General features: G+C 44.6%; 1 long non-coding RNA gene across 1 annotated transcript in view; it reads right to left on the reverse strand.

Moving 5' to 3' along the window:
• The window catches only part of LOC147709440 (uncharacterized), a 281,205-nt gene extending 259,083 nt beyond the window's left edge, over positions 1-22,122 (reverse strand). Inside the window, exon 1 of the long non-coding RNA XR_015296598.1 lies at positions 21,449-22,122. This is a non-coding gene — a long non-coding RNA (uncharacterized LOC147709440). The remainder of the gene's footprint in view (positions 1-21,448) is intronic.
• Positions 22,123-24,877: the final 2,755 nt, after the last annotated feature.

Raw genomic sequence — 24,877 nt, forward strand, 5'->3', positions numbered from 1 at the left:
CCAAAGGAAACAATTCAAGACTTTGTGCCTATCTTTTAAAATCCTTAAACAGTCCACTCCCAAAATCCTGGAGAATCTACCGACCCCTTATGTCCCTTCTCGCTCTTAGAGGTCCAAAGGTCAAGGTCTGGTCATGGTCCCACGCTTTAAACGCTGCAGAGCTGGAGGGCGCTCCTTCCGCTACTTGGGGGCGAAGCTCTGGAACTCTTTACCAGTCCATATCCACGCTATCGAGGACCTTCTTCTGTTCAGAAGGGCGCTTAAGACGCATCTTTTTCCACCTAGACCTAATATTTGCCCTAATAATCTCTACTCTGTACCTGCCACTGCTACCCTCCACTCCATCTGGTAGCTGGCTTTTTGGCTGTCTTAGCGCCGGGACGCCCCTTTGCTGGGGCAGCTGCGCGCAGTATACATTTTATTTACATGACATAACATAACTCCTCACTCTCAATGACCAAATAAGTCAAAGCCATCGCATCCTCATGCTTCAACACCCTGCGCATGCTCCGGAAGATCTTCCGGTGGATCCCCACCGAAACCAGAAAGACGGTCACCCAGGCCCTCATCACCAGCCGACTGGACTACGGGAACACCCTATACGCAGGCACCACAGCTAAACTTCAGAAACGACTTAAGCGCATACAGAACGCCTCCGAAAGACTCATCCTCGATGTCCCTCGCCACAGCCACATATCTGCCCACCTAAGAAGCCTGCACTGGCTCCCCATCAGCAAAAGGATCACGTTCAGGCTCCTCACCCACGCACACAAGGCGCTCCACGACATGGGCCCCGAATACCTCAACAACCGCCTCACGTTCTACACCCCGACTCGCCAGCTCCGCTCCACCAGCCTCGCCCTCGCCACCATCCCACGGAGCCGCAGAACCCCCACCGGAGGAAGATCGTTCTCCTCCCTAGCCGCCAAGACATGGAACTCCCTCCCCGCCCACCTACGTCTGACCCAGGACCACCTCACCTTCAGGAAACACCTGAAGACCTGGCTATTCGAGCAGTGACAGCACCCCCCTCCCTTCAGTGCCGTGAGACCCTCACGGGTAAGTAGCGCGCTTTATAAATGCATTGATTGATTGATTGATTGATTGTTATGTGTAATGTAATATGCAAGGTCATACGCAGTGCATGGCAGGGGTGTAAGTTCTAGTTAGTTCTGATAATTATAACTGGTGAATTTCTGTGTTTGTTTTTTTTTTTGTTCAAAGCATTAATGTTGTCAGTGACAAATTCACCTAACTATATCTTTTGGCTATTTCAGCGAAATTATAGATTACGTAGACTGGAATCGAGATATATAGCTGATTTACAAACAAAGTCACCAACAGGTTTGAATAGCAGGGAAGAACTGGGGGTTCACCTATGAAAGCTGATTTGGGACTAGGAAAAGTCACCCTGAATAAAGAAAAGAAAATAGATGGAGGTCACTACATAAGTGTAGCGTTAACCTGCCCATGCAGGGCAAGGGGAACAATAGGTTTCTTAGAAAAGCCCATCTGTGGGCAAGATAGAAAAGCTTTGAGACCCCAGAGTAAGAAAGAGAACACACCTGCCTAGTAGCATTTGTATTTGAATGAAAGCCCATACAGGGCAGAATTAAAGATAGCGGGTGCATTCTCGAATTTCTGTGGACACAATAACAGTGAGGGGGAATCAGCAATGGTTAAAATATCGGAACATGGAATAATGAACATCAAAAGTAACAAGTCTAACAAGCACTTTATTATACCCGGGAGAAACATGTATGCTTGTGTACAGTTTTAATTAAATCCAGATGTTTGCTTCCCTAATAGGGCGGGACTTCACACAGAAATAGTCCTAACAAATGTGTTTATTGCAATTTTAAAACAATTGTTTGATACACTAAGGTGTACTAAGGTGGTTCGCTCCAACCTTTTATGATTTTAAAGAAATCAAATCAAAGTATTTGTATCGTAAGTCTAACAAAAATTGTAGAAAGATGAATTGTAAGAAACGATGCTCATGTATGTCACAAGTATGAACTTAAATGCTACAAGATGGCACTGATTTATTGTATACATATGAAGTCTGTCTGTAATCCCGTCAGTGTGACGTAGTTAAGTCGAATTACATAAAAAAGATAACAGAATGTGGTCGCCAATGTTGATAGCATGATATATATATCACGCTGCAAACAAAGATTTGACCTGCACTCTCGGGGGAAGAATATTCCTTTATTAGACTATTCGTGCACCCAAAACAGACGCGTTTCGTCAAAGCGAAATATATATATATTACATTCTCAATGTATATATAGCTGAGCTAACTATAAAATGCGCCCCCTTCATGCACTGCTTATGGCCTCACGTTTACATCACTCAGGACAATGTTAAATAATAAAATTGATGACATCCCTGGTGCCATGTCATAATCGAAGAAATTGCTCCAAGCTTAGTCTACCCCTTTGTGAAGATTAGTTAAAAACAATTATTTACCAAGACCTAAATATGGTGGGTGGTGTGACTTGTGGTATTGGTTGTGTTCATTGCATACCACAACTGACAAATTTAAAGTGTTTCTCTGGTTTATATTCACTCACTTATAACGAACCTTTAACTATGTTTTGTTCAGTTAATTTCTCAGATTTTTATTTTTCACATTGTTCACCTGCCATACATTCATTTGATTCATTAACAGCCAGCAACATAAAAATATGGTGGGACGCAATGCCCAAAAAACTCACCATATGTATGTTGCTCGCCACAGGCTCCAGTCGCTGTTGCTCGTTCTGGCGCTGTCCTCGGACTCTGGCTGAAAGGGAGGGACTTCCTTCCTTGTGCCACACGAAGTCAACCAATCCGGGAGCTGTGCAGATCCAGGATTGGTTGGAGCAAGCTAACCCAGCGCTCATTTTGAGGCTGGGCGCCTGCAATCCCTCGGCTTGTTTTCAGCCCTGGGATTGAAGCCTTTGAAGTGCACATGACAGATTGGTTGGCTGTAGACAGCCGGCTAATCTGCTATGCGCACTGGCAGGAGGCTAACGTAAGTGCAATTACACTAATCATCCCCACCCCCTGCCTACGCACGGAAGCAGCGTGAGCCTGCCACACATAATAAAATGTTATTTATTACCATTTTATGAATGTGTGTGCAGCAGGTGGGGCAATGCTCCTGTGCCATAACGGAGGAGCTGCCGCTTATTTGGATATGCTCCCTGGGGACTGGGTGAAGGCCAGGCATTGTGCCCATCCCTATACAGGTGGTCAACTTCAGCTGCGTGTGGTCTTTGGCCAGGAGCAACCAAAGTTGGCTGCAGGCTCTGACCTTTAGCTGAAAGTGTGGCATTTGTCTGTGTATCCTACCATTGCCATTTCTCCAACAAAGCCTTTTTTGTAAAAATAATTATGTGATCATGAAAATTAAAAAAGTTTGACAACATGGTTGCTTTTTTTCCAAATACAAATTGGTGGCCCAGAGATCATGATTTTTATCAAGTTTTATTCCCTTTTTGTGTGTAATGTATTCAGAATTGTTCCAAACAGGAGGCCCCAAAAGATGTTTTGCCCAAGGCCCCAAAAATCCTTAAGATTTGCCTCCTGAAAGGGCACAAACACACCTGTGCCAGCATCATTCTGGAAGGTTTATTGTAAAGGGGGTGGGGCACACACACACCCTGTTACTTGAACTATACATTAAGAAGTATTAACTAGCTTACTAAAGTACAAAGTAGTTTATTGTGTTGATTATTTAAAATCTTACAATATTACACATCTAAAGGAAAAACAGTAAAAGCTATATTCATGTATAAAACCACTTAAAATGACATTGCATCAGCTTTGTAGTCAGATATTTACAGTAGGTACGACTCCTAGTTTCCTTTTAACTATTATTAGGAACTTTACAAAGGTAGCATTTAAAATGATATCATTCGAGTGCAGGCACTTTATCAGGGCCTGCCTGCATGTCCTTATGCCTCGTGCCTTGAAAGGAAACTTAAGCAATGCTTTTCTCTCCTGCAAGAGTTCAGGGCAAGTGCACAGAAGATGAAGAATATCCTCCTCACCACTATTGCACAGTCTACATTGCGTTTGGGTTTCCGATCTCCCCCACGGTGGAAGGTGACACAGGCCTGGCATTATTCCAAATCTGGCTTTAAGGAGCACCTGCTTGTTTTTTTCCGTCCAAGTGAGGAAATAGAAATTTTATGTGGCCAATGTGTCCCCTGCATGTACCCTATGTATGTCCATGTCACCATGCACTTCCCCTCATGCCTGTAATAATAATGCCTCTGCATTTCCGTCCAATGTTAGAATGTCAGTTACCAAGCCCTCCATGAAAGAAACGTTAACTCTGCACTGAGGCCTATGTTGCCAATGCATTTGCATGGTGCACGTTTAAAAGTCGAGATGAACTCGTTTTGTGGCTCAGCCGAGCCAGGACCCGAATTCAGGCTCCATGCCTCCTGACACTCTGAAAGCTGCAGTTTAGCTATGTATCCTTGACCTCTCACATACTTCCTGCTTAGCCGAGAGGTGCCCAGCCCGGCCTGCCAAGACAGTATTTTGCTTCCAGTTAGCTGCTCTGCTCCACAGAAATACATTCCTGCTTAATGAAGAAGGTAAACATAACCCCCCTGCAGAAGATAGGGCCTAGCCTTTCTGTCTCCATTCAAGTGATTTGCAGAACTCGCATCCATAGAAGGCCCATGGCCCCACGCAATGCACGAAGAAATATATGCACACACTAGCATTTAGGGATGAGCAGCCTTTGCTCGAGCGACCTTTAATTCAGATAATACATCCTCCAAACTCAAGATATCAGATAATACCAGAAGTGCAGGTCGTCCTGACATTCAAGGCTTCTCTACTAGCATGAAAGTCAGCTCCCCCCAGCTACACGTCAATTCCACGTCATGACCAAGTTGCGCACACAAGTAGGGTAAAGGTTCCTGCTGACCATGCAGACCCCCTCCATGTATCCACCCACCTATGACACACCTATGACTCCTCAAGGGAACACCCACGTGTACGCCTTCTTACACGCCCTTTTCACGCCCATGTGCTCTTATCTCTCTCTTTCGCTTGCTCCGCCTGGAGCGCTCCGCCTTCTCTATGCAAGTTAATGTATGTTTAAAGTATAAATAATGTACTCTGTGAATAAAGTTCAGATGACGATCCTTCCTGATCCTTAGTGGTGATGGAACCCGATTCTCCCTTAACTCGAGTTACTGAATTAAAGCCCTTTTGAATCGGACACCACGGACTCTGCCTCTCATTATATGCATGACCTTTTGGTTAAGTATAGAAATTCCGACAGGGTAATATTTTTATTTACCACATAATCTGGCGCCCGAATAGGGACAAGTCCCCTTCCCCGCGCGCCGGTGATGTAGGTCCAGCCCTGCCCCCTTCTGCAGCCGTGACGGACTTCAAGTGTACACGGCAGCGGGATTTCCTGCCTACTCCCTCAGGCCCACGGAGGAGACGGAGACTGCGACCAGGCATCCACACGAGGCGGTGAGGATTGCGGACCATCCCAACCAGAGCCCAAGTCGTGAGAGAGCAAGGTCCGAGGTATCCCGAGGCCCACCTGTTCCGAGGCGCATGCGCAGTAGCAGTAGCAGCACCGCAGTCACGCAGTATCGAGTTTCCGAGGCCTTCAAGTTCTGCTTCCCGGTGAGTACCGTTATTGGGAACGCATAAAGACGGGTTCATTTATTTGAGCTCGGTAAAGATGTGTCTGGGTACACAGGCACGGTAAAGACGTGTCTCTTTCGGTAGGCACGGTAAAGACGTGTCTCTTTATGAGACGGGTTTGGTTGTACTGTAATGCAGTACATAAAGTTAACAGTTTTCAAGTTCATGTTTTTCCCCATGTACTAGTTAGGATGTATCTGTTTTTAATGTTTTAGTGTTGTAGTGCGAATGGTTGTTTTCAGTCTATTTTTTTGTGTATATTGTGTTCTCGTTATGTTAGTTCCAACATGCCACTGTTTTCGAAATTACGTCAGATAGGGACCAGGAAAGGGATACTCGAAGAGGCAGTTCCCATCCCGCCTAGAGACACACCTGGTCATTTTATGTATCAGAAACACGGGCTAGATGCCATACTGTTTTTAGACTTATGGGTAGATTACACGAAGGATCTAGAAGAGAAGTATAGATGGCCTGCCTCAGGAACATGGGATGCTGAATGCATTATGAAAGTAGAGGAAGCGCTATGGAAAAAGAAAGCAAGACCGTCCCAGAAAGATGCCATTGAGTTATGGCGTAAAGAAGCGCATAGGAGAACAGAGAAAGAATTCCACAAAGCAGAGAGAAGTAAGCAGGCAGCGGAAAAAGCCAGAGAAAAAGAACTGCAGGAAGAGGGGGAACGGGTCAAGGCAGAACAAGCAGATAGAGAAAGAAATGCCCTCGTTGCAGGTATTTATCCCGTCCTCACAGAAGAACTAGCTAAAGTGACCCCTTCAGATAAAAGCCGTAGACCGCATACGCCACCACCAGTACCTTTTAGAGTACGTAGACAGAAGCCGACAGCCTCTGAGGCTTTTATTTCCTCCTATCTAGAAGAGCCCGCACCGGACTATGTAAACGCAGAATTCCCTCCCTTCCCTCCGCCCCCATCACGGGACCAGCTTCTACAAATGCAGCTTCCGCAGGCCGTGAAAGACGACGTAGGACAAGGGGCAGTGGGAGGGGGGCCACCAACAACGCCACGAACACCGCCAACAACACGAGCACTGCTAGGGTTAGGGCTACAATGAACGCCACAAATGACAGCATCACCCTTTAAGCATACTGTAACTATTCCACGTTGTACATACGATCCAGTACCAGGTGAGGGTGCAATGCTCGTGTACTCACTAAGATTAAGACACGCTGTCGACTATTTGATCACATTACCAGGCATGAAGGAAAATTTAGATAAAATATACCATTTCATTAGAACGGGGGAGGGACCCGAGAGTATAGAAGAGGCCATGGAACAAAGAAAGATGGAGGTTAAAAGCATGATTTTACGTTTTTTGATTAACTGTCTGATCAGGGAACAAGACCAACCAGACAAAGAAGTAAAGAGAGGTCTGACTGATTGGAGTGACAACATAGCTACCGGTCTGCATGACAAACAGGGACAGACAGAATGTATGTACAGGAAAATACGAAAAGAGATCTTAGAATTACACAGGAAAGAGTCTGACGGGAAAGATGAGTCACCATCAGAAGATGTGGAGCCCGGAACTGAAGAAATGGATAAAATAAATTACGTAGGCAAAGCACGACAGTTTGACAGGCCCAAGTGCCTCGACTACCGCAAACAGGGACATTCTATAAAAGAAAGATATTCCCTCGAAAATCTATTCCAAGCTACTGAAAAAGCACTGAAACGACGGGTAGAGTGCGATAGACCCCACACGAACAGGAATTACCCCGGTCAGCCGTTCAATGGGTGTCTAATTCTAACATATATAACAGCGATGTAGTGGCCCAGACCTTTTTGAGCCTTCCACCTAACGAACAGCGTTTGGCTGGTATTTACATGGTTCAACATTTGATAACGTTGTACGAGAGTCAATATTCTAATCCCGGTCCCTTGTATAAATTACTGGACGATATACTTCTAGATAGATGGATAGACCTAGGTACTGAATTAATTAATGTCATTCTGGACCAATGACATAAGTACTTGACTTCTCTGACCACGTGCATGATTCCTGCCCCACACCACGACAGAAAGAGCTTGCACATAGACAGACAGAACCCCCTACGAGAGGTACATCCTGTCAAAAATGCAGCGGGTGACCTTCAGCCAGTGTACGTTTACACACCCTTGACGAAACTAGAAATACTGGAAATGAAAAAGATGTTGCCCTGCCATGATAAAGACCCGGGGGGGTTCCATCGCGAATTAAAAGGCATTCTCCGCATAGGGGATTACACGTACGCTGACATTATAAAATTATTGAAAGTACTGTTGCCTGCTGGTATTTACGAAAAGCTTAAAGAGGAAGACTGGGAGGTGGGAGAGAAAAAGTTAAGTTGGGCAGAATTGGAAGCAGAGGATAAAGGCCGGCACCCTGGTGTTGGTCTTGGGGAAAAAGCTAAAGCACTACCTGAACTCCTGATACAGGTTCTACCAAGATTATTGATTACTAAAAAGGAAGACTGGGATGCTATTTCAGCCTGTAAACAGAAACAAGACGAGGACACCAGTGATTTTTATTCTAGATTCGAGAAATGTTTTTCTATTAATAGTGGCCTTAAGCCAAGTAGTGAATCATATCCACATCTTTTTGTGAGCAAATTAGTAGAGAATTCCTTACCCCCGATCAAGAATAGAGTACTGAAGGTTGAGAGTACCTGGCAAGCAAATAGCCCTTCCCAAATGTTGCAAATGTTACAATATCACCAGAACAGAATTAGAGAGGAACAGGATCATGAAAAGAGACGCATGAAAGATACGAAAATGAAAGTGCTGGTTGCACAATCGGTACCAGCTAATGCGAATAAAAAGGGCACGACACCTGTTAAAAGGAGCTGTTATTGCAAGCAACCAGGTCACTATGTAAATGAATGTGCTGTCCTGAAACACAATATAGCTACAGGCAAGACAAAAGAACGACCGCATCCTCCTAGACAGAATAGCACCCCACAGAACACGCAACAGACAGTAGCGAATTTTCCACCCCCACCACCAGCTGCCACACAACAAGCCACACAACAAATGTACCAGTACACACAGTCGGACTATCCAGAATACCAACAGTTCTCATGAAACAGCCTAGAGAGGGAAGTTGGCTTGCCCCTTATTGAGGTTCCTGTAGATCAAGAGGGTCCCTATGTACATAGTCGTGTATTGGGAAAAGATAGAAAATTTCTGGATTGACACAGGGGCGAGCAGAACTACCATCAGCCATGACGAGGTTCCAGGGGCACCCCTCTCAGGCTCACAGAATGTCTCCCTGGGATTTTCAGGAAAGCCTATTGTTAACGAAGTGTCGAAGCCAGTTTCCCTAGGAGTCGGTCCATTGTCCCGTACCACAGACTTGTTACTTACTAAGTCATGTCCAGAAAATTTGCTTGGTATAAAGACATTGAAAGAACTAGGAGCAGTTATATGTTGTTCTCCGGAAGGAGTACGATTGTTCTTACGTGATTTTAAAGGACATTATGTGTTGAAAGATTTTGACCACAGACTCCAGAATGTACCACAGCATTTATGGGCACAAGTCCGACTGACGTAGGTTACATGCACATTACGCCACACCGTGTCACTCTCAAACTAGGAGTAGTACTGCCACGCATCCGACAATACAAGTTACCACCTGATGCCGTAATAGCCTTACTGAAAATTGTTGACAAACTCATTGCACAAGGAGTGGTAGTAGAGACTGACTCGAATGTATGTAATTCACCGGTCATCCCTATTCTTAAACGAACAGACCCTAATGCACCACCAGTCTACAGACTAGTGATTGACTTTCGAGAACTGAACAAATGTATAGTTCCTCAATACCCAGTGGTCCCAGACATTTCTTCATTACTGACTGCAATTGATTCCGAGGCGACGTTCTTTACTGTAATTGACCTAAAGAACGCCTTCTTCAGTGTCCCAATTCATCCAGAGAGCCAAGACCTCTTCGGATTCAGTTTAAAAGGACGCAGCTTTAAATTTACGAGAGCTCCCCAAGGTTTTACAGAAAGTCCCAGCATTTACAGCCAAGCATTAAAGAGACAACTGGACAGTATTCACATGCCTACCAACACTGCACTGCTCCAATATGTAGACGATATCCTGATCACAGCACGAACAGAACCAGACTGCGAACATGCATCATTGACAGTTTTACACTTCTTGGCAGACAAGGGGCACAAAGTGTCCCCTTCGAAGTTGCAATTCTGTGCACAGCAACTGGTGTACCTTGGACACTTGCTGTCCAAGAGGGGTAGACAGCTGACACAAGAACGTATTCAGTTAATTGCTAACCTTTCACAGCCCAAGACACAAAAGGAAGTACGGGCCTTCATTGGCCTCACTTCTTACTGCAGACAATGGATTCCCCAGTATGCCTATCTAGCCAAACCACTCATACAGCTGACAACACAGGAGGCAGCGTCTTCGACTGTCCTCCCTTGGACACAAGAACATACCCTGGCATTTGAAGAATTGAAAAAAGCCTTATGTCAAGCACCAGTTTTAGCGACTCCTTGTTACAGCAAGCCTTTTACGCTTTTTGTCACTGAACGAGATGGAACAGCATTATCTGTCCTTACACAAGATCAAGCGAGAAAACACAAGCCTTGTGCTTATTTTTCTAGTACATTGGATCCAGTGGCCCAGGCTCTGCCTGCGTGCCTGAAATCAGTTGCAGCAACAGCCCTAGCTATAAGACAGAGTGACTCCATAGTGTTAGGACACCCCCTGACAGTACAGGTTCCACATGCAGTGGAAGTTCTCTTGAACAGGACACAGACACAGCATCTGACTGTAGCGAGACGGACAGGATATGAACTGACGTTATTCCAGCCACACATAGAGATCAGACGATGCAACATTCTTAACCCTGCTACACTCTTGCCCTCAAGCACAGTAGACACTGCACCACATGACTGTGTGGAAGTAATTAATACAGTGACGAAACCAAGACAAGACCTGACAGACATTGCACTGCCAGACCCTGACCTGACACTTTATGTGGATGGTTCATGCATGAGAACAAGCAAAGGAGAGTTAGTGGCCGCATATGCCGTGACCACAGATACTGAAGTCATAGAGACACAAAGAATAGACACACTGTCAGCACAAGCAGCAGAGCTCATCGCTCTGATACGAGCCAAGAACTTGAAAGTTAACATATATACAGATTCACAGTATGCCTTCGGGGTGGTTCATGACTTCGGAGTGTTATGGAAGGAGAGAGGTTTCCTGACCTCTCATGGGGCCAAAATTCAGCATGGTCCCCTTATTCAGGCTCTGTTAGAAGCAATACATTTGCCTACAGCCATAGCCATCCTGAAATGAAAAGCACACACGAAAGTTACAGACACCATTTCCCAGGGTAACGACCTGGCAGACCGAACAGCTAAACTTACAGCCCAGACACAAACAGACACAACAAAGACAGAAGTACCATCACTGACAAACAGCATGACAGTCAGGGATCCTTCACAAGATGTACTCGACATACAGACACATGCCACTCCAGACGAAATAAAGAAATGGACTGAACAAGGAGGGGTCCAGACTGATCAGGGCTGGATGACTAAAGGCAAAGCTACATGGTTTCTCCCGGACTCTATGGTACAAGTCATCATAAACACAGCACATAGTCCAGCACACTTAGGAGAAAAGGCAATGCTAGACAGTTTACAGAATATTTGGTTTAACAAGCACCTGCGTGCAGCAGCGAAACAAAGTACGTACCTGTATGATTTGTTGCCAGTTCAATCCAGGCAAAGGCATTCCGGTGGAACAAGGTGGATTTCATCCTCCTGACCATCCTTTTGAAGTCCTCCAGATGGATTATATCCAGATGGACAGATGTAGAGGATACAAGTATGTCCTAGTAGTTGTATGTGCACTATCTAGATGGACAGAAGCGTACCCAGTCCCAGATTATACTGCTGTGACCACCGCCAGGCAATTGGTACGAGAGTTTTTCCCACGGTACGGATTGCCCTGTGTCGTGTACTCAGATAACGGTCAGCCATTCTCCTCTGAATTAATGAAACAAATGTCCCTTCTGTTAGGATACCAGTGGAAATTTCATTGTGTACGACACCCAGAGGCAGCTGGACTTGTAGAGCGTCATAACCAGACACTTAAGACGAAATTAGCAAAAGTCTGTGCAGAAAAAGGCGTGGATTGGATGGTAGCCTTGCCGGTTGCCCTCTTTTACATGCGTATGGTAGCTCATTCCAGAACAGGCCTATACCCTTACGAAGTGGTTTTTGGTAGACCACCGAATATGTGGGGTATGCCTATGCCAAAGAAAATTACTGATGTTGACAGTAATATGCTGACAGATTACCTGGCTTCCTTGATGTCTGCACTACTCTCTTGTCGTTCACAGGTTGCCGCCGCCTTCCCCGACAACACCCAAGTCAAAGAACATACCATCGTCCCGGGTGATATGGTATACATTCGGAACTTTGATCGTTCAAGCCCTCTTGAGCGGCGCTGGAGAACACCGAAGTTAGTACTGCTTACCACGAGGACTGCCGTCAAGGTCGAGGGACGCAAAGGTTGGATCCACGCCCAGCACATTAAAAAATTCTTTGGAGATTCCGGAACTTTGATCAAAGCTAAAGACTGCCCCGACAATAATGACTCAAAGCCCCCTTTTCTAGAAAAGACTCCGCAACAGGAGTATAGGTCTAAGTTACGGTCTAGTAAGTCAGACAGCGTTTAATTGTTTAAGTCCACCAGGTGGTGAATCGGTTAGACAGGTTCCTGACATGTATAAGATCGTAGACCAGAATAGCAAAAAGAGCAAGATGAGAGAGAAATACTGCAAGATTTTACGCAGTAGATGTATAGTAACTCTGCTATTATGTTTCTTCTAAGTATAACGATTATATGTATCAGCTTGACACTACATGTTTTCTTTCCTCCTATTGCCTCACATATACACTCTTCCTTTAATGACACTGTAGAGCACACATTCAGTGATCTGCCACCCCATGAACTGTCATATCGACTAGCACTGCGCAACAATACTTTTATTCGAATGTTGCACCATTCTCATCAGACCAGCAATGTAACGAATTGCTGGGTATGTGGCCGACTCCCAACTTATCAGAAAACGAAGGGAGTTCTGCCCCTTTTTCCTTTTCCGTTCTCGCACAATGGTTCGTGCGGAGCATGGTTTGCTTTAATGTCATCACAAGACAGAAAGTTCACCGTTTTCCAGGGCGATTGGATTTGGGGAGATTTGAATAAAGTAATGAATAAGGCATGTTTTCCAGACGAAGACGGTCTTCCCCAGAGGAAAGGGACCGATCTAGAAAATGAAGTGTACGAACAAGAAAATGCTTCCCTTAACTTTATGATTCTGAATGTCCAGTCCGAGAAAAATACAGGTCCACCGTTCATATCAGTCTTACCAGTAAAAGGTGAATTGTGCGTTAGAAAGAAAGGGTCAGTGCATTTGGGACACAGTGATTGTAATACTGTAGTCGAGTTCAATGATAAAGGAAAGTCTACTTTCAAAGCTTCCCGCCATTCCTATTTCATTTGCGGTCAGACAGCCTATGTACGTCTGCCCTTAGACTGGGGTGGGACGTGTTATATAGCGTTCCTGCTGCCACCCGTCTTTCTAGCCCCATCCCATTATCATCGAGATTCCCGACTAGTGCATGTTAGAAACAAGAGGGAGACCGATTCCCCAGTGATTGATCAGACAGACAGCTTGGGAGCAATATACAGATTTCAATAAAGGATTCTTTTTCTTCATAGGTCCCGTCCAAAACAGTAAACTAATACGCAGGTTAACAAGAACTCTAGAAGCAGTAGTAAATGAGACTGCATCTGCTCTGGCGAACTTGACGGAGGAGCAGTCTGCCATGAGACTTGTTGTTCTTCAGAATCGCCTTGTTCTTGACGTCATCCTGGCAGATAGGGGCGGGGCTTGTAGAGTGATCGGCTCCAGTTGTTGCGTGTTTATTCCTAATAACGCGCCATCCGTGTATGCAGCAATAACAAGACTCCACAAGATAGCTCACGAGATACACCAAAACCCAGGCACATGGACTTGGTCCGGTTGGCTCTGGAGTGTAATATCAGCATGGGGATGGAAAGTATTGTCGTTCTTAGGAATGATACTGCTCGTTATATTCAGTTGCTGTCTCTGTCTGCACTGTGGCCCGGCGATTTGCGGCTTGTGTGCCACTGCCTGTATTCCCCATCCACGTATACAAAAGAAAAAAGACGAACAAATGATGCTGTATGATCAGATATACGGTATCATGAATATAGATGTGTCCTGAAGGGCACAGTAGGGGACAAGGAGGGAATGAGGAAATAGAAATTTTATGTGGCCAATGTGTCCCCTGCATGTACCCTATGTATGTCCATGTCATCATGCACTTCCCCTCTCATGCCTGTAATAATAATGCCTCTGCATTTCCGTCCAATGTTAGAATGTCAGTTACCAAGCCCTCCATGAAAGAAACGTTAACTCTGCACTGAGGCCTATGTTGCCAATGCATTTGCATGGTGCACGTTTAAAAGTCGAGATGAACCCGTTTTGTGGCTCAGCCGAGCCAGGACCCGAATTCAGGCTCCATGCCTCCTGACACTCTGAAAGCTGCAGTTTAGCTATGTATCCCTGACCTCTCACATACTTCCTGCTCAGCCGAGAGGTGCCCTGCCCGGCCTGCCAAGACAGTATTTTGCTTCCAGTTATCTGCTCTGCTCCACAGAAATACATTCCTGCTTAATGAAGAAGGTAAACATAACCCGCCTGCAGAAGATAGGGCCTAGCCTTTCTGTCTCCATTCAAGTGATTTGCAGAACTCGCATCCATAGAAGGCCCATGGCCCCACGCAATGCACGAAGAAATATATGCACACACTAGCATTTAGTGATGAGCAGCCTTTGCTCGAGCGACCTTTAATTCAGATAATACATCCTCCAAACTCAAGATATCAGATAATACCAGAAGTGCAGGTCGTCCTGACATTCAAGGCTTCTCTACTAGCATGAAAGTCAGCTCCCCCCAGCTACACGTCAATTCCACGTCATGACCAAGTTGCGCACACAAGTAGGGTAAAGGTTCCTGCTGACCATGCAGACCCCCTCCATGTATCCACCCACCTATGACACACCTATGACTCCTCAAGGGAACACCCACGTGTATGCCTTCTTACACGCCCTTTTCACGCCCATGTGCTCTTATCTCTCTCTTTCGCTTGCTCCGCCTGGAGCGCTCCACCTTCTCTATGCAAGTTAATGTATGTTTAAAGTATAAATAATGTACTCTGTGAATAAAGTTCAGATGACGATCCTTCCTGATCCTTAGTGGTGATGGAACCCGATTCTCCCTTAACTCGAGTTACTGAATTAAAGCCCTTTTGAATCGGACACCACGGACTCTGCCTCTCATTATATGCATGACCTTTTGGTTAAGTATAGAAATTCCGACAGGGTAATATTTTTATTTACCACACAAGGTGTTACCAGATATTGTTGAATATCCTTCTTTTTATAACCGTTTATTGTCGCCCAAGCGTGTTTTCTCTTAGTAAGGATAGCTTTATTGTTTAGAATAGATAGATGGTTTGCGGTTTTATTAATAATTTTCTTAAAAGATGTCTTGGTTATATTATTTTCCCATACCGACATGACCGCAAAATCCTTTATTGCTTCCCTAAGATAGAGCCTTGCAGTAGAGTTGGTGTCGTTATTTAATTCTCTCCATAACAGGTGCGATATTTCATTTTGGTGGCCATTTTTATTTGATTCCATACTTTTATACAGTGACCTTGCCTTGCATAGTGTTGATTGGTAAGTCCGAATTCCAACCTTACTTGGGCAGGGGATGCGTTCGCTGGAAGATGAAATAGCTTACTAAATCCTTTCGAAAACCAGTTTCATAAATGGTCATCTCTGCCCTAACTTTTGCTCCCTTAATAATCCATTTACGGCCATTCAGATTTTGTGGGATCTTCCTGCTAGACTTGCAGGTTTGAAATGTGCATACTGAAAAGGGCTTGTCAAATTAAACAGTTTAGACCCAATCACAAATGGACCCAAATGAGAGGGTGCGGTATTTCCTGATTGTGGTGAATACCCGATTTCGAGTTTGTTCACGAGAATGTAGTATCACATCCACATGTCAGGCTATGGGCGTATTTCCACAAGTGTTTTTCAGCAGGTTGGACCTGGGCATAATTCAAGCACATGCAAAAACGGGGGTCTGTGCAGGGTTCAGGATTTAATGGCCCACTTGTGATAAGGACCTTTATTGACTAAACGAAAAACAGAGAACTCAGGGACATTTGCAGATTCAGGTAGAGATACAGACACAATGCACTGTTTTCCATTCCACTGATAGAGAACCAGCCACACAAAATAGGACCAGCATAATGGAACATGGAGACAAAGCAAAGCCCAACAGGACATTAATCTGTGAGCTCCAGCCCCTCACATGGCTTGATGACTTGTTGACTACCAGCCGACTGACCCCATGATCTGAGAGTGAATTCAGCCAGTTGTGGTTTCCAGCAAGTAGTACTAAGAACACTGGAGTGTGTGGGTCCACACTGATTGTTTGAGAAGGAGGAACTACAAGTTCCAGCAAGATTAGTCCTGTTGGCTGAAAAAGTCTATCAAATCTAGTCTTTGAGTATCTAGAAACCCTCATAAGCCAGCACACGGACGCATGTCTATCAAATCTAGTCTAAGTATCTAGGGACCACTGTGAGACCACACATGGGTGCATGTCTATCAAATCTAGTATTTGAGTATCTAGGAACCAAGCGGGTACACACATGGATGTACGTCCATTAAATCTAGTCTAAGTATCTAGAGACCTCCCTGAGCCTGTAGAACTTGCACATGGATGTACGTACATCACATCTAGTCTAAGTACCCAGGGACCTCCCTGAGCCTGCACGTCTATCAAATCTACTCTTTGAGTATCTAGGGACCTCCGTGAGCTTGCAAATGCATGTGTTTCCATCAAATTATAGGATAACCGCAGTGAGTCCACACACACATGAGCTTTTTCAAATCTAGCTTGTGAGGATCAAGCACAACTATATGGGACATGCTAAAACCACCACACTGGTTACCATGCACAAAACAAAAACACATCCCGCATCAACTTACACTCCTCAACCAAGAAAAAAATAAGAAAAAGTGTGTTACTCGTCCACCGACAAACTATGACAAATACAATGTCAAACCGTGATCATTCATAACTGCTGTGGATAACAACAGAATGTCAATGAACATAAAAAAAACACTTTAATCACTTTCCTGCACCAGCACGATACACTTTCTACTACAATAAATGGAGTATTTCTCATTCCATGCTGCAATAGCACCTTTTCGGGATGCACTCTTAACCATACAGACCGTCTTTTATGGAATTGAAACTGAGTATTTCCGCTGTTACAGTGGTTTGCTAGAAGAACAGACACATGTGGTTCCTGGCACAAGACTACAGTATGGGGGGGGCAGGTTCATGCACGATGGAATGAATCCAGGTTTATCACTCTGGAGCCTGACTTCAGCCTGTGACACCACTCGTGGATACAAATGTCGAACTGGGACATAGCATCTGACCACAGACTGTGACATCACTCCAGGCATCCTTTTAGGCTAACAATCACTCTAGGTTCGGAAAAAAAGGCATGTCCTCTATTGCAATGCATCCAGCAGAACACATTTTTAGGAGTGATGAAGGAAAAACATCTTTGAATCCCAAATTCCAGGTCTCAGTGGGAAGCTTCCTGCCTCCCTTCCAAGAAGGAACAGTTGGCAGGCATGTGTGCTATTGCAAAGAAATAAAATATAATAAACCTTTATGTAGTCTTTAAAACAGTGGTCTTCAAACTTCTTTAATGATGAGCCCCTCTATAAAAAATGATTTTAAAAATCATCGCCTTCCCCTCAATTTTTCACAATTAGTTACATTGGCAATGCTTCAATATGTCTAAAAATATTTAAACATTGCAATTAAGTGCTGTTACCCTTTTACACCTACTCCCAGTCAGGATATAAATAACAAAAAATGTTCGTAATGGCCCGTTACAGAGTGCCTTACTGCCGCTCATTGATGATGATGAAGTGAACTAGAGACGTGAAACACAAATTGACTTAAAAAATTCCTATATGTCAGAAGATCCGAGCATTACACTGATAGAGGGGAAATGTGAAAAAAGAACTTGTTCCTGTTCTGAGGCTGATATATGATTTTTTTTTCATTTAAGCAAACTCCTCCTTCTCTTTTCGTTTTATAAATGCAACAATTCCGCGTGGAGGTAATCTGAGAATGCTTCCCCCAAAAGCACAAGGTATTTTTTTAATATCTTTCCAAAAATCCTCCTGACCTGCGTTTAAAAATATTTCTTATTTCTCCTCCAAGATCTTGGTTATTAGCTGATAATGGTAATTTAAAGTCTACTATTCTCGCAAGCCCGTCTCAATTCAATTCATGAAGCTTTATTCGGTGCATGTATATGACCATAAAAGCACAAAACAGAATATAACAGTCCATTAAACATACACATACATTTCCTAATTCATGAGCTAATTCTACAATTAATATTAACAATCAAAATGCATTAAACACACATATTTTTCCTTGAGTTGATGCATTAGTTTAAAAACGTTGCAGTAAAAAAACATACATCTGCCGATTGCAAGTTAAAAATTAAAGTCATAGCATGTTTAACTGTACGCACACCATATTTGACAAGATGGGTTTCAAAAAAGTAGTACGAAAATTTGTGTACAGTGTACAAAACAGCAGAAAGTGCAAAGTGCTCTGGATGGATACACCATCACACAGACATGGCCCAATTGGGTGTTTCTTGATATTTGGGTGGGCCACTAAAATGATGTGCCATACCAAATCTAAGTCTGGTTAGCACAAATTTATGTGAATGCCTAGTTACCATGGTTAAGTACAAATGAAAACCCTCCACTGGGCTATATCTGTTGTAAAACATGACAGTGGACATAGATCCAGTGGCAAAAGCCCGCATATGCCAAGATTATACTTTTCATTTCAGCTTTAGGTTTCCTTAATGCTGCACTGGGATCAATTAAAATGTTCAAGTTAAAAATGTCTGAAAAACAGGCAACGACATATTTAACCCAAGGTATCTCTCGATATTTATGCAATTGTAAACAGTCATCAATAATTGATCTGTTAAAGGCCTTCTCATCCTTCAGCCAAATTGACCGCCAAATCATCAATGGCCTAAAGGATAACAGATCAGTTAAATAATTGGTGGCTAGTTCTCGATGACTCAGTTCAGTTGGAGCTGAAGTGGGCAAAAATAGGAGCTTTTTTAGAAATAGATTTTCCTCCAGCTGTAAATTATGAACACAGCTGTGGCCCCATACTCCTGCTCCATACAGCGCTATAGTAACACATCTAGCCTGGTAAATCTTGAGCATATCCCTTGTACGGCGATCCCCATCCTTCGCAGCAAATCTATAGATACCGTGGGCATTCTTTGCCATTTTGTTCCGGATGTTGTTAAATTCATTAGTCCATTTCCTGTCTTTAGAGAAGGTAATGCCTAGGTAACAAAATTTGTCAACCTGCTGCACCTTTTCACTATCTATAAAAAAGCCATTTGACAGTCTACTTTTGGCCCCACAGGTCATAGTGTGTGTTTTCCCTTTATTAATTACTAATTTTCTGTCTTTAATAAAGGAAGAAAAACTGTCCATTAATCGCTGTAATCCCACAGGGGTTCTAGAGAGTAAAACAGCGTCATCGGCATATAATAACACCGGTACCGGGACCCCTTTAATCTGTGGGGCATCTGCATTAACCTTTTTTAAAATAGCATCAATTCCATTAATAAATAAGATAAATAGGAGGGGTCTAGTACGCAGCCCTGCCTAATTCCTCTTTTAACACTAAATTTTGGGGTGCATTCTCCTTTAGTACCAAAGCGCATGCTAGTTTGCAATTTCTCGTACAGCCTAGTGAGAAAGAAAATTATACCCTCGGGTGCTCCTACCTTTAACAAGGTTGGCCATAAGATAGAATGGTCTACCATGTCGAATGCACTACTCAGGTCTGCAAAGCAGAGGTACAGGGAGCCTGGTTTTGCTTCTGTATATTTCCGGATCAGTAAATCAAGATTGATGCACTGATCGAGTGTTCTGCGACCCTTCCTGAATCCATACTGCCTGTCAGCCAGAATGCCATCCTGCTCGACCCATTCCTCTAATCTCACCAGCATGACTCTACTCACGATCTTAACTGAGGAGTCAAGCCCGTCTCGAATCTATAGAACACCCCTATATAACATAGCATGACACCCCCTCCCTCTGTGTGTAAATTCTGCTAAAGGCCAGATCTCCATCGGGCCCATTGCCCCCCCCCCCCCCCCCCCCCCCCGAGCAGTCAATCACCAGAAGGGGTGGGTGCTGACATGCTCCACTTCCGGCTGGAAGGCAGATGTGACATAAGTGGGTGCACATAGCCCATCCTTGGGGCACAGGTGATGCCCTCATGGCAATGCCGGACTCTGAGAGGTTGGCGCCATCCTTGTGGCTATGGGGCCAGACCGCAACAATACGTTTTTACCACTCTTGAAGCTGAGGCACAGATGTTAGCACCCAGGGAAATGATTTTTCAAAAATTAATTCTAAAAGACAATGCACAAAGTTTTTTAACAGACAATAAGAACACGCTCGCCGAGGTAAGTGCACTGACAGGCGTGCAATAAGAAAGTGCTGCGTTATCAAAGCTCAGCCTTTCGCAGAAAGATGAAATAAGTACCTCTCTGTCAGCGTCCAAAAAACTATCCGTTATTAAGGCAAAAAGGCGTGGTACTTATTAATGGTTAATAATACATTTGCTCCTACACGTGCACAGTATAAACTTCAGCATCTGCGCTCATTAGATAAATATGAAACGTCATTGGCTTTCAATAAGGAAGTTTGCAAGATAAATATAGCGCTGCGATAGCCCAGGAACAGCCAACCCGACCCCAAAGACACGCTGACCCCGTTTGCACCGGTGAAGGTCGTCCGGTCTTTGCACTCTCATTCCCAAATTTAACGGAAAATCACAATCTGTGACGAGAGGGCTGTGAATATTTCTGGATGACGTCATCCCAGGGGTGGGGCGAAATAACAGCTGGAAAATCAGTTTTGTTAGATTAAGCTCACCCTGCTGATGGCCGCAGCACATAAAACACGAGCATAAAACTGCAAAGCAAGCAGGCTCAGCTCAGCAGACCGCAAAGCACCCAAGGTGTGTCTGGACCATTGAAACCTCTGACCGAGTCCTTGGCTCACAAAAATGTAGAGTAGTCAGCCGTGAATAGGTTAAATGCAGTTTTTTTTAGTTTGCATTCTTAGAATTATAGTCCGCGCGACCCTGTTATAAAAACACTATTACAAATCCCAAAATGCGAATAAAACCTGTGAACTGGCGGAGACCTCACGCATGAACCTGGGCACCTTGAGAGCGCTGCACGTAAATAACTGGTGCATTCTGGGAGTTGTAGTCTACGCCTTCTCTTTACACGAATAATAAGAGTTTTTTTTAAAGAAACTCCAAGTTCTAGAAATGGTGTCCCGAGGGCAAGAAACAATCCGACAGGTTTATAATAATAGATTCACAAGCGCGAACAGTTCCTATCTTGTACACAAAGAGCCTTTAGAGTGCAATGTCTGTTTCCTGCCTTTCTAACCCCCACTTTAAGAGTGAGAAAGGTGCAGACTGTCGTAGTAAAAGAAGCAACGTTTGTGGGAGTAAAGGGGTGTACTTACAGGTCAGCGAGCCCGGCTCTGCGCGGTGTGGGTCAGCACGGGGCGCGGTACCCAAGGGGAGTGTGTTCGACGCGTTGCAGCCTGACGCCCGGGGAGGGGGGTCTGCTCCAGGCCGGCGCTGCTCACCTGTGCCGGCCGCAGGTGTCCGCTGCCTCTCCCCTGGGTCTCACGCGAGCCGCTGTCTCCTACCTCCTGCCTCCAGCCTGCACACAAGTGGCCCGGTCCGCTGCACGCCCTCGGACTGCGCCGGCCCCCTGCGCTCCGCAAACCCCGAGCGCTTCCTCATTCTACAGGCGACAGGTGAGGTCACGGAAGGAAATCACACAAAAGAAAGAATGTCACCTGTCACAGGGACGACCTGCTGGTATGTGCATGCGTGCCAGAGAAGAGAGGACCGACCTCCCCAGGGGTTACATGTCTGCATGGATTGGACCCTGTCCACCAGTCCCGTCAGCCAACTTTCAGCCCTTTGCATTGTGGGAGTTGTAGTTTTGCTTTTAGCGTTGTAAATGCAGCAGAACGTGGCCAGTATGCAGAGTTGTGTTCAAGCTAGGGCCGGCGGAAGGTGTCCTCTGAGACCAGACACGTGGCAGCTTCCAGAACTCCCAAGTTTTCCCATGTCAGACGGTAATTACTTTTACGTGTGGCAGGCTTTTTTGTATTCAATTTCTGGCACTTGTGGTTCCGTTTTGTCACTTAATAAATAACTTCCTATATGTATCAGAACAGACACACTGGACTGGATGCACCGCCCGCCCCTGGACTCGGGGCCAATGTGAGCTCCGGCTCCTCCCACGAGAAGGGCTGAGAGTCAACAGACGCCCTCGCCTCATACACCTTGATGGGGAGGAGGACAAGACGAGGCTGCCTCCTCCTTGGAAATTCCAGCCAGCCAGTTACAAATGGTTTCCGGAACATCCAGCTGCTGGTCCACATTTCTGGACATCTGATAAGCTGACGCAGCTTCCCAATACATCTTCAAACTGGTGCTGCTGCTGTGGAATGTTTCAGTTCATTAGCAGTCGCATCCATTACTCTAGGTCCTCTAAACAAACAAAGGTGACAGTGGTCAGACAATACTGCTTGCACCTCACAGTTTCAGGATGAATGTAAGAATGCAAAAGAGCCATGTAGCGCGTGTTCAAATGGATAGACAAACCCTGTCACCAAACTAGAGGTACACAAATATAAGAAAGAACTTTCAAATATTTCTAATATTTCCAGAGCACCATGCTGTTATTGAAACCTTCAAAAACCTTAAAAAAAAATGAAAGGATGTTTGAAATTAAGTTGAATTAATACAACTGTGAAAATAAAATGCAATGACGTGATGTGTTGTATTCCCAAATCTGCATGAGTAACCAGCAGTTCCAAAACTGGCGGCCAGGTAATTCTTTTTGAAAAAATATTTCACGTCCTACCGGGCCCCCGAAACGGACGTAACCCCTATAGTTTAAAGTTTCTGAAACAAGGCCAGTCATCCCGACACGTCCAAAAGCATTGTCTAAGGAAACAAAGGATGGCATTTAATGAATAAGAGTCCATAGTATGAAGACACCAATTGAATCTGAGTGTCCAAAAGCATTTATTGTTTCTTTAGGTATTCAATATAAACACGATCCAAAATTGGGACAGCCGACACGTGTTTCGTCGTTTGATGACTTTTTCAAGGCTGCGAGTTTGAAAAATGTCTAGTTTAGGACCACCATCCATTCACATTTAATTCAGTTAATCACAGAATAAAAGTAATTTTGACAACGTATGGAAACTAACAGTCCAGATGACAAATTTATCGAATCGTTACAAATTGCAAGCAAGTGAAAAAGATCAAACAAAGGGAGAAATAATTAAGCATGGGCGGAAAATCCGTTACGCTCGCGGATTTTGTGGATTTTCGGTAAATTCGCAATCCGCGAGATTCGCGAATTCCCCGCAAAATCCGCAAATCCGCGAGCAGCGGATTTTATGGCTTGCTCGCACTGTTCGCGTGAGTTCGCGGCTTCCCAGTTCAACTTCGCGCCCCGCGAATAAGCGCTAAATTGCAGAAATACGATCTTAGCAAAACTGAAACTACTTACCAGGTTCAAAAGTTCAAGCTCATCATTAGTAGCCATTTCCTGTAGTGCTTCCTGAGAGGCCCCTCCAGAGTTCAGTTGCCTACTTGCAACTATTATGTGACCCTGCTCTGACCCTCAGAATAGTTACACAAAGGTCCTGAATTACAGCTAAGGCAGACAAGCAGGAGCCAGGCTGGAAGTTCAAATCCAGTGACACATTAATCAGCCCCTAATTCATTATTGTCAGTTGGGGCAGGGCAGGTGTTGTAACTAATTTTGCAACAATGAAAGCACTTAGCAAGTGCAAAAGATCACTAATCAGGAAGCACTAAGGAAGCAGGTGCCAGCTAAAAAAATATTCTGTGACACATTAATCAGCCCCAAATTAATTCAGGTCACTTGAGGCAGGGAAGGTGTGCTTTGCTTTGCCACAATAATGTACATTGGACAACCAGAGGGTGCTGTGATGAAACAGAGGGTGGCCCAGAGGGTGGCATGAGTAGTCAGAGAGTGGCAGTGGTGACAGAGAGTGGCAGTGATGAAGAAGAGTGTCCCACACAGGCTGGACACGTAGAAACAACAAGTTCGCAAAACTTGCGACCCGACAGGTAAGTTCGCGTTTGCGAAATTGTACAAAACCCTCGCAAACTGGCAGAAACCCGCGCGAACACACAAAAAAAATCCGCAAATTCACGAGAATTCGCAGATTTTGCGGATTGCGAGTTCGCAAATCCGCAAAATTCGCGAACGCGAGATTCGCTAAATTCGCCCATGCTTAGAAATAATAATCAACGAAAAAGACCCCAAAAAACAGAAGTGTCTGTTTATAATGTGATTATAATAGTTATTGGAAAGCAAGGATGAAGAGAAAAAGCAGAACTAAAATTTAAAACCAAGAAAAACCAGAGTGCAAAGGGCACACCCCTAGGTGTGTTAACCTGAGCGAACCCATAAGTAATGGAAAAATATCCCACGTTTTTGCTTTAACTTTGGCATATTTGCTTGCCTAATACCACGTAAAATAAGAGGCCTAGACAGCTTTCCATGCTGGGTCACTTCCGGTGGGACCCTGTATGCTGAGTTCCTTTTAGGAGTTTTTGCAGTTAACTTACTGTCAAACATGGCGCCTACTCTTACAAGAAGGAGTCATTAGCCGTCGTCAATATATATATATTACTCCTGGTTCTGTTTAATCTTGTCATTGTGCCTGTGTGCCCATCCCCCTCCCCCTCATGGGCAGTGAGAATACTGAGTTTGGAGAACAGGTCATTATAAGGAAGATGTAAGGGGTGTCTGGCCCTCTTCACTATTCCAGGGAAGGGGCTGTCTGCGGGTTGGTCAAAGGTCACCATAGCTTGTTTCTGTGCCTCTG

The sequence above is a fragment of the Lissotriton vulgaris genome, chromosome 6 (genome assembly GCF_964263255.1).
Source record: "Lissotriton vulgaris chromosome 6, aLisVul1.2, whole genome shotgun sequence".
NCBI lineage: Eukaryota > Metazoa > Chordata > Amphibia > Caudata > Salamandridae > Lissotriton > Lissotriton vulgaris.